This window comes from Macrobrachium rosenbergii, chromosome 8 (assembly GCF_040412425.1).
Source record: "Macrobrachium rosenbergii isolate ZJJX-2024 chromosome 8, ASM4041242v1, whole genome shotgun sequence".
Classification (NCBI taxonomy): Eukaryota; Metazoa; Arthropoda; class Malacostraca; order Decapoda; family Palaemonidae; genus Macrobrachium; species Macrobrachium rosenbergii.
The window spans coordinates 32,036,408-32,046,542 of record NC_089748.1 but is presented as its reverse complement, the minus strand read 5'-3'; the positions used below and the strand labels follow the sequence as shown (position 1 = coordinate 32,046,542).

Genomic DNA, 10,135 nt, shown 5'->3' with positions numbered 1-10,135 from the left:
TTTGCTCAGGCTGTTCCATTCTGAAGTGCAGGTTTTAGATTTCCACCCAATGGACTGTTGGCAGTATAAACCCATAATAGGTCTTTAGCTCCAGCTGTTCTTGCTCTCAGCAAGCAAATCGTGTATTTTTGGGTTTTCAAGCTCTCATATTGAGACCAAGGAAGCACTACGTATAGTGGAAGTTCGCTTGAAAATTAGAATGAAATAAGTCCCTCTCGTTAATGAAAATTAAACTTGGGTTTAAAAGCCAAAGTGTGTCTATTTTTGAAGTTTTTAAATCAATGAGAATGTATTAATGCAAGTACTTTTCATTGCTCTTTGTTAGTATGGTTGGACTGGGAACAATTATTTTTTCATATTTTTTTTCATATGTAATTGTATATCAGAGGTTAACTCTTTTTTTATTAGCACTATATACTTCATATGTTATGAATACAAAATGTCACAAACTGACTGTTGTTACTGTCTACCTTTGGTAACTGCATAAGTATTTTAAACCTTAACTACAAACATATACTGTACTGTATTAGACTGTTTGATAAATCACATATTTCAAGTGTTTTTATTTTTATTACAGGAACTAGTATTATTTTCAGACCCTAAATGCTTATACTGTAAAAGAAATGGAAACTTACATGATTGCACTGAGAAGGGCAAGTGACCAAATATACCTTATTAACAGATAATCAAATGGTTCCCTGATTGCTTTCAGAGGATGAGTCATAATACATTTCAAGAAAACTACATGTATATACTGAAATTCACTGAAGTCTTCTATACTACATGCAATGCAAGGGCCAGGAGGAATTATTAAAAGCATAGGTACTTAACGCTTTTGTGTATTTGATATACTCATCTTCAGGCTATGGGTACACAGTACTTTGTACTGTGCCCTGAAGAAGTGTACTATATTAAATTCACGAAAGCGCTTGGTACCTGTGCCTTTTAATACTTCCTTCTGGCTCTTGCAGTACATCTAGTCATATCATCCTTGTGTCAGTATAGCTTACCTACATGTTGAGCTTTAAGCTTAGCAGATGTTACAAGTCATCTGCAGAAAACCTGTCTTGTGGCTGGAGTCCTTATTCTGTAAGGGCCAACATTGTTGTACAGAATGAAACTTGAGTTTTTTTTTTCTTTTGGGGGAAGGGGCAGCCTTTGCCTTGGCATTCCATGCTTGGTCTCTACTTCTGTATTATGAAACTCTCAGGGCTTTCAATACTAGTTACTGTAAATAGCAAGTAATAAAATCAAGACCTGGAGTGAACATAAATTGCATGTAAATACAATATTTCCATTATGTTGCAGAAGTGTAAAACATTCACCTCAGTTTACCTTTCCAAATTTGATTATAATAAATTAATTTAATCTGTTCACCGAGTCATCTCCAGTCTCTCAATACTATCCTGTTTGTCATGTATAGTTTTCTTACATAGTGAAGTTTGTTGACTGTAAATGATGGCATCAAACATCTGTTGTGTCCGTTAAATCATGAAACTGATTATGTTCTGAGGAATTGTTTTCATGCATTTTGGCATAATAAAAACAATATTTTAGATTTCTTATGCCCCCTTTTTCCTTACAGTTAGGTAAATTAATTCTCTTTCCACTCAGAAGACAATATCTCTATTGAATGATGTATTTAAATTTGCCTCTAAAACAAAATCACCGACTGTATTTATTATTTAGGTTTAGCAGCTATTTCTGTATGGTTTATATGTATAGTACTGTATGTTGAAAAGTGAATAACCCATCTCCATTTACTTTTGCAGTCATTAGTGACAAAGATATGATGATAAATGTTACAAATTTGTTGATAACCAGGAGTAAATGTGTCTCTAACAGTTGAGAATCTGTTTTGGGAATCATCCTTGAAATTCAACCACCAGTTGAAGTGTAGTATGAATTAGGATTAAGACGAATACCATGTACTTTAGATGCAGACCTTGCCCTGTTATATTATAAAAATATGAACAGGATTGCTCGATGTTATGGGTTCATAAAAGAAATACTTCAGATGTGATAAAGATGACAAAAACTCAGTGGCATGCAGTGCCATATGAGTCCTTCTGTTGCCTTTGAACTTCCATGTTTTTGTGTGCTTTTAAGTGTTTTCATCTAGTTTTAACTGTATATTTCCCATTCACTACAAAAATGATTTGGTTGTTTGTATTTGCGTAAAGGCTTTTTCTCCTTGAACTTCCTTCCTCTTGACTGTGAATTAATTTGATATTTATACCATGTGTGTATAAAGGATCATTTCAAATCTGTTTTGTATTTCTACTTTGTGTCTTGTTTAGCAAGAACAGGAGGTTTGTCATGGGACCATTCTACACTTTTTCATTGTTGTAATATTTATATTGAGAACTTTCTTCATAGGTATAGACTCCAGGAAGAACGAATAGGAACTATATAACATTTATAATAATTTTTATAATCATTGTAATCCAGCATAATGGTGTCACCAACAGATGGGGATAATTTCATATTGCTTGTGTACAGTATTTCAATTTCTATAAGGGTTAGTTTACTATAGAAACAAGGCTTGAAATTCTGTAATTAACTTTTATTAGCCATATTCATGTGTAAACATTACCCAAAAAATATTGATTACCTTGAAAGGGGATATTACTCATTTAGTTCTTGCAGTTTGTAGGTAAATGTTATGACTCCTCCTTTCCTAGACTACTGACAAAGCTGTAGAGATTTACGTTTTAAGATTCCCGGTGAGACTCAGTACTCATAAATGCCCTCATTATATCTGATTTAAGAAATATCATGTAAAAGTACAGGGATGGGAGTAGAAGCTTTAGACAATCTAGTATTCAGTAATGACAACGCAGGCCTTTGCCAAAGGACTATCATTCTTTGCTTTCGATTTTTTCCTACTGTATTCCGTAAGATCACATCAGTGTACAGTTACATTTAAAACTCAACAAGCATTACATTACCAAATGGCCTACATATCAAGCATTGTTCTGAGTTTGTTTCAGGATAGTTCAACAACTTTTCAATTACTTAGCATTTGGTTGGTCCTTTTTATCAGTACAGGTAAAGAACTGGAGTTTTGGAATGTAAAATTTCCGTTTGTACAATTTGTTTCTCAACACTAGTGTTTAGATGTTTTCGTCATGTAAAAGATAACTCCTTTTAAAACTGTGTACAGGAATACGAAAGTCGCAAGATCACAAATCAAGAAGTTGGTTTCTTGTGTCATACAAGTGAGTTTTAATAAATGCTGGAGCCTGGTAGTTGCTTACGGCAACCAACGCAGTGCTTGGAATTACAGTATATGAGTTGTTTCTCCTACAAGGTAATTTTATCTGTTGAAGGAAGATGAAAAGTTGAAACTTGAGATATTAGTCAGGATGGTATTGATTTTTATGTTATTGTGCTGTGTCAAAAATCATAGTAATTTCCTTTCACTTACACTTAAAAGTTTTCTTTTAAAAACTGCTCGTCAGCAGATTGACTAAAAAATGAGGCTTGGTCAAATCTTGTTCTTTATAATGGATGGAATTAAAAACAAGAAATAAATTATGTAAAGAATTGTATTTTTTACTTACCTACTGTAGTAGGAAAAGTTCACACTTCTGATATACAAATTACTAAGTAATTTACGTAATAAAGTATAAAATTATACAAACCCAAATGACTCGAATGTTTAAACTCTTTCCCATGAAATAGGGGCTCTTCAAAGAGAATTATTAATCAGTTCAAAATAGAAAACAGTTTTGCCTATTTTTCCCTATTTTTTACATGCAATAACAAACAAATTGTAGTCATATATACAGTGTATGTTCCTATGGGAATGAAAACCATTGCCTTTTATTTAGAGAATATTCCTCAGCATGGGCTGGAAGGGGTCACTGCAGCTTGGTTCAAGATGATTACAGTAATTTGTGGTAGGTGGGTGAGTAAGGGAGCATCCCAACTCACCTGCTGTACACCAGTACTTTTTCTTTCCCATAGGTAGGCATTACTCAAGGTTCTTTGCAGCATCCCTTTGGCTCATAGCTGCAACTCCTTTCATTCCTTTCACTTTACCTCCATTCATATACTCTTTCTTCTATCTTACTTTCCTCCAGACCTTCTCCTGGCAAGTGTTTCATAATGCAACTGCAAAAGGTTTTCGTCTTGTTACACCTTTCAAACCCCCTTACTCTCAACTTCTCTTGCAGCCCTGAACATAGGTCCCAGTGGTTGCTTGACCTTTGGCCTAAATTTTATATTCCATTCCATTCCAGTGCTTCTACATTAACCATCACTTGGTGTAGATGAGTGTGCTGCTGCCTAACTTGGAAGTTGAAGATATTTTTCTTTTTTGTATGGTGTGGTTTTTTGTTCGGCATGGATGATAATGAGAAATGAACTACAGAGTTGTGAAGGACTTGATTAGATGGTCCCCTAGTGTGCTCAAGACCTGATCCATCCAGAATGCAAGGACTGCCCTGGGATCTTCACTTGGCTCATCCAGGGCTCTGATGTGAGTCAACCTCAGCTCGTGGTTCAGCAATTGTTACTGTTCCACAAGGTCCAATTGCTCATGTCCATGGTCCCAGAAACATTCACTGGGGTAGGCTAATGTGTCTGCCTCTTTCAGGAGGGGATCCAACCCATGTTCTTGGGGATCTGTTTGGACCTCAGGGTCCTCCCTCAATATTCATGCAGTCCAAATTAAAGTGACTTTTGAGAGAGATCATTTGGCTCATTTATGAATACAGTATAATAATCTCACAAATTCACCAAGATGCTTTTGTCAAACCTGAATCTTGCCTATGCAGCAAATTCAAGGATGCAAGCAAGAGGCAAGACAGTCATTTTGACTGCCTGTGGTCTCAGCTTGCCTATAAAAGAACTGAGCTTGTTTCTTCCCTACTAGCCTATACAGTATATCTTCCCTGATGACGAACAACCTATGTCTGGAAATTTCTGTAATAATTTGATCAAATACATGCATATTAAAGTATATGTTCACATTGTTAAGACAAGAACCGAACATGAGGTCAAAACACATTTGATTCTTGGTGTGGCAATAATAAACACAGCAAAACTCTCATGAATTTACTTTTTTTACTGTGTTTTCCCCTCTGACAAAAGAAAAATGTGATGTGCCAAGCTGTTTGACAACAGCGGTATTAGTGTAAAGCATGTTATGACTTCCCATGGTTTGTAAATTACCGTTTCTGGTAAAACACAATTATCTATATATGGGAGATATAAAACATTTATAATTGGGGATGCTTAGGTCTGATACTGTATGCAGATAAAATATAAATTCTAGTTTCCTTTGAGATTTCCAAACTATTTGAATATATATAAGGCTAATGTATATAGTTCAACCAGCTTAATATTAGATAATCAAGTGTGCATTTTCCATTTAAGCATATGGATATATAAATAAATAAATATATAATTATATATATAAATAGTATATCCTATATAGATTGCAGATCATAATTGTATATTCATTAATCATGAATCTTTCTATATAACTTATCTACAAATATATTGCGGAAAAATTCAACTAATTCGCAAATTTTTTCGTGTGGAACAATATTTCTGATTACTGTATTTTCATATTATTTTCATGAAAGACTAAATTTTTTTATGATAAAATTATTCAAAGAAGTTGGAACCTTTTCAACTGCTGTTTAGTACTTACCTGGATCAAATTCACTTTGCATACATTGGATTTTCCCACCTGATTGTGCGTTGATTATTCTGTCTTATTCCCTCAGAAGGGATAATTTGATGAAATCGTCAATTGGGTCATTGCTGAGTCAGGAAGTTGAAACAGTGTAGATGAATCACTTAGTTTTACCGTAATTTCTTGGGTGCAGTTCTCAGGTTCCAACATCTTTTAGACTTGTATTGGCCTGATTTCACGAATTCCCCTTCAATTGAAAGAGCTTTTCGAAATCCTGATGTTTCTCGAAATTTATATATAACACACACACATATATAATGTGTATATATATAATATAATGTATATACAGTATATATACATAATATAGCCTATATATATAGAGAGAGAGAGAGAGCACACCTAGGCTAACAGCTACGGCTAATCTCATGATTTCTTGTGTCTTACATGTTTAGTTAATAGCACTCATATTTAGTTGAACGGTTGGTTAAATAGCCTTCTAGTTACTAGGATTGAGAAAAACGAGTCTGGTCTGGCCTCTTGTTCCTAAACGAAATTTTAAGGTGGCTGGTAATCCACATAGGCCTAGGCTAAGCCTTAAATTTCACATCGTAATAGAACCCCAAGTCCCTGGAGTGAAAACCAGAGGCGCTACCAACTGACCTTATGTACAGACTACAGAGTTATATAACTTGAAACAGATTTTCTAAAATGTCTTATTCCTTCTTTTATCTGATAATGTTTTCGATTGCTGCTTGATGTTTCTTTCACTTGTAAAACTTTGATTTTAATGTCACCTTTGTAATAATTTTATCTGTAGGACTTCGCTGATTTGAATGTTTTTTATTCAAAGACAGTTGATATAATCTCCTTTGAGCCGTACTTGAAATAATAAATAATAAATATTAATGTATCCTTAGATATTGCAGCCTTAGACCTATTTTAACTTAAGCCTTGGTTTTTACAAAATTCTCCTCTCTCTCTCTCTCTGTGCTCCTCTATTCCTTAAGATGCATTTTCCGTTCGCGTATCCACTTTTCTAACTCTTTCGGCAAGAAAGTTTTATATTATAACATTCAAGACATAGGAAATAATTGAATTCCTCTTTTATAACCACGGGGCACCTTGATATTCAAAGCCTATAATGGACGGTACTGTTAACTTCTTCAGACTGGTTGCTCTTAGATCGATGTTCAAACATAGAAAAAAAAAAATTGTAAAATATTTCTAAACGTTTGTGACACTTCATCTCTCCCAGACTTGTCGCAAATGCATAAAATCCGAAATTAAATTAGGGGAAAGATGTTTTACCAAAAAGCTGAAAAATCTTCAGTACGATAGTCGATGTTAGCCAGTGTCTGCCGTGACGTCACGTCATACCCTTCCTCCCCTATTCCATCCGTCTCCCATCCAAATTGATTCAATCCTGTCAGTTTTGAGTGGAATTAGTGCGAATGTGACTCGGGAAAATGATTAATTGTGTTTAAATTTTCGTTATTCTATGTGAATCATCTGAGCTTGTGCTTGAAACTACTAAAATAGGTTAAATTTCCGCATTTGATTACGTCGATAATTATCGTGTAGTGAACTCTGGTGCGTGACCAACCATGATGAAATTTGTTTGACCTTTGGGAGCACTGATACATCCATACAGTCTTTTTTTTCAGAACGACTGCAAATTTAACCAATGGTAAGTTAGCTAGTAATGTGTAGCAACTGTTGCCTAGGTCACCCTCCCTGTTGGGTCAATAAGTTGTAGTTAGGCCTAGGCTGCCTAGGTTAGGACCGCTACTCATATTTTAATTCGGTATTATTTTATAAGTTTCCAATGCACGATATGAAATTGTAACCCACATTTTTTTAAAAGAGCTCTTCATTCTCGTTATTTTAAACACTATGCGCAAATGATACGTTATGTTAGGTTGGTATTTTTGGGTACTTTATTGTCCTATCATTTCCTGGCCATTTCTGCATGAAAATCCCAAGAATTACCAAAAACCCAAAATGGTTTTTTGTGCAAAAATGGCTGGCTGGAGTCTTATTGGCAACTTTTGAAATTTTACCAATTTTAACTTTAATCCATAAATTACAGAGTTGAATGTATGCTTTTCCTATAGGCCTATATAGGTCAAGGATATTAGGCTAAAATGAATCTGAGATAAATCCATCGAATAGGCTAACTCTGTTAAAACTAAGGACAAGTTTGGGAAATTTTTGCGCTAAACCAGAGTCCTAATCATTCTTGAATTGAAAATATAAATTTCACATGTTTGTGTGCATGTTTTTTTTTTTTCTAAGTTTCAGAAGGTCATTTCGTTAGCAGATTAATGGTGTCAGAGATGCTAAACCCTCTCACATACTATGGGGGGACCATTGTGGGTAACTGATTTTTGGGGTGGGGGGGAGACAAAATTAGGTTAAAATAATGGGATGTAGGGTATTCTAACCTAATATAACCTAGGGTGCTGGGTCCTTACATAGTGTAAGGGTTTAGCTCTCCTGCACTCCCTTAACCTAACCTAGGGAACTGAACATGGATTTGAACAAAGTGAACAATGATTTTGTGAAGCCAGAAGCAGTTGTTCTTATAGGAACACAAACCATCGTCTTTTATGTACAAGTACCCTTCATCATGAGCTGGGGACAGTCGTTGAACTTGGTAATGAGGTGGGTTTGCTGGTGAATAAGTACTCCTTCATTCACTTGATGTCCTCGAGCATTTTTAACTTTGGCCTTCATCTAGTGCATACGTTATGCCTCACTCTGCTACACTGCTTGTTGAGCTTTTATGCAGTAAATATGCCTCACTGTCAAACTTCTCAGTTCCAAAGGTCTTTTATGAATGACCATTGGAGTATGGAACAGTTCCCTGAGGCTGTCATGCAGTTGGAACCTCAAAAGTTAAGCAAAGATGCAGTGCATTGCTACCCTAAAGCAGTTCACTTTGTACATTAATAACTTGCTGACATTTTTATCTTTTCATTTATTAATTTGTTAATTTATCTTTGTTCCATAATAAATAGTCTTTTCTCTCTGTATTTCCTATTATCTTAAGTAACTTTTTCAAAAGAACACCACGTTTTCTGGAAGCTTGAATTTCAAGTCAGTGGCCCTTGCAAGCCTGGTCCACATGAATAGGGTTCATCTCCTGAATAATAATAATAATAGTAATAATATAATAATAATAATGATTAAGTATTTCTTACTGAATAGTTGTTAAGGTTTGTCAGGTTTTTCATTATAAAAAAAAACAAGAACAAAGGTGTTGTGAGGGCCATGAGTGTCTGTGTAGGTGATTCTTGTCCCACCTCCTGACAGGAGTGTGTTGGTTGGTCTCCCTCTCAGAGGGAGAATTTCTGTAGGAAGGAAGAGGAGGATAGGGAGTGTCTGCCAGTATCTACGGGAGGGACAGCTTTCCTGGTCTTCCAGTTCTTTTCTTTCTTCCCCATGCTGTTTCTCTTCTTTGTGTGCTGCTCCTTGCTTTAGGAAGGATACATATTGAAGGGAGGGTGCTTACTAATTGCTCTCCTCAGACAGTTAGTTGGGTACTTGGGCTGGGCACTCCCCTAATGGGACCTTGACCTGTTTGCCTTGCCCACCTTGACAATTGGTAGTGACTTGTGATATCCAGGTATGCAGTCATCATCAGTCTGCAGAAGACATGGCTTTCGTTAAAAATCACAGAAAATGCCCTCTTTCTCAGCATTTTTTGATCACTTAGCTTTGGCTAAGAAGGGCCGTTCTCTTGCTGCTGCTGATCTTTCAGTTGCCAAGGAGGTTGACTCTCCTGTGGCAATAGTGCTTCACATTGCTGATCTCCTTACTCCCTTAGTTGTAGCAATAGTGCCACTTCCTTTCTTGATCAGTCTTCCAGCATTCAAGAAGAACAATACTCAGACTAAGAAGGAGAAGTGCAAGCCCTGTCCTTCCACCTCCTCCTCCTCTTCATCAGACTTTCCCTCATCCTTCCCCCATTCTCCTTTTCCTCTTTATCTTCCTCCTGCAGGAGGAAAAAGGTGAAGCCCAAGAATCCCCTCAGAAGAAGTCCTGTAAGGCTTTGAGTAAGCACTCTTTCCTAGTTTTTGGGGGACTGTAGCTGTCAACCATCTGGTGGTGATCAGTTAGCCATGGACAGAAGAACTATTTCCAGTTCATCCAAATATGTTTCACCAGAAATACACCTGGTTCAGCCAGCACTGTTAGATCCGGACCATATAGGCCTAAGCAGCTGGTTGGCATCCAACAACACACACTCATGCAATCATGCTGCTCTTTGCTCAGTATGTACTTTGTTACTGGCCCTGGGTTTGTGTGTGTGCATGGCAGTGCATGTGTCATTTCACCTGCTGCTCCTCTACTTAGGCCATTGCTGATTGTAGGGGGTTGTACAGGTTGGCCGACTACAGCTTGAAATTTTGTTTCATGTACAGGTCTTCTGTAGCTTGTTGTTGATCATGTACCATGCCCCTGAGACTGGACACAGGCTCA

At 36.4% G+C, this 10,135-nt stretch overlaps 1 protein-coding gene across 2 annotated transcripts in view; it reads left to right on the top strand.

Annotated features, from left to right (window-relative positions):
- Nucleotides 1-7,000: 7,000 nt before the first annotated feature.
- LOC136840657 (threonine-rich protein-like) overlaps nt 7,001-10,135 on the top strand; it is a 112,447-nt gene continuing 109,312 nt past the window's right edge. The window contains exon 1 of one of the 2 annotated variants that reach the window (XM_067107366.1): nt 7,001-7,337. The gene's annotated coding sequence lies outside the window, so the exon portion shown is untranslated. The remainder of the gene's footprint in view (nt 7,338-10,135) is intronic. The other variant, XM_067107365.1, reaches the window with a different exon arrangement.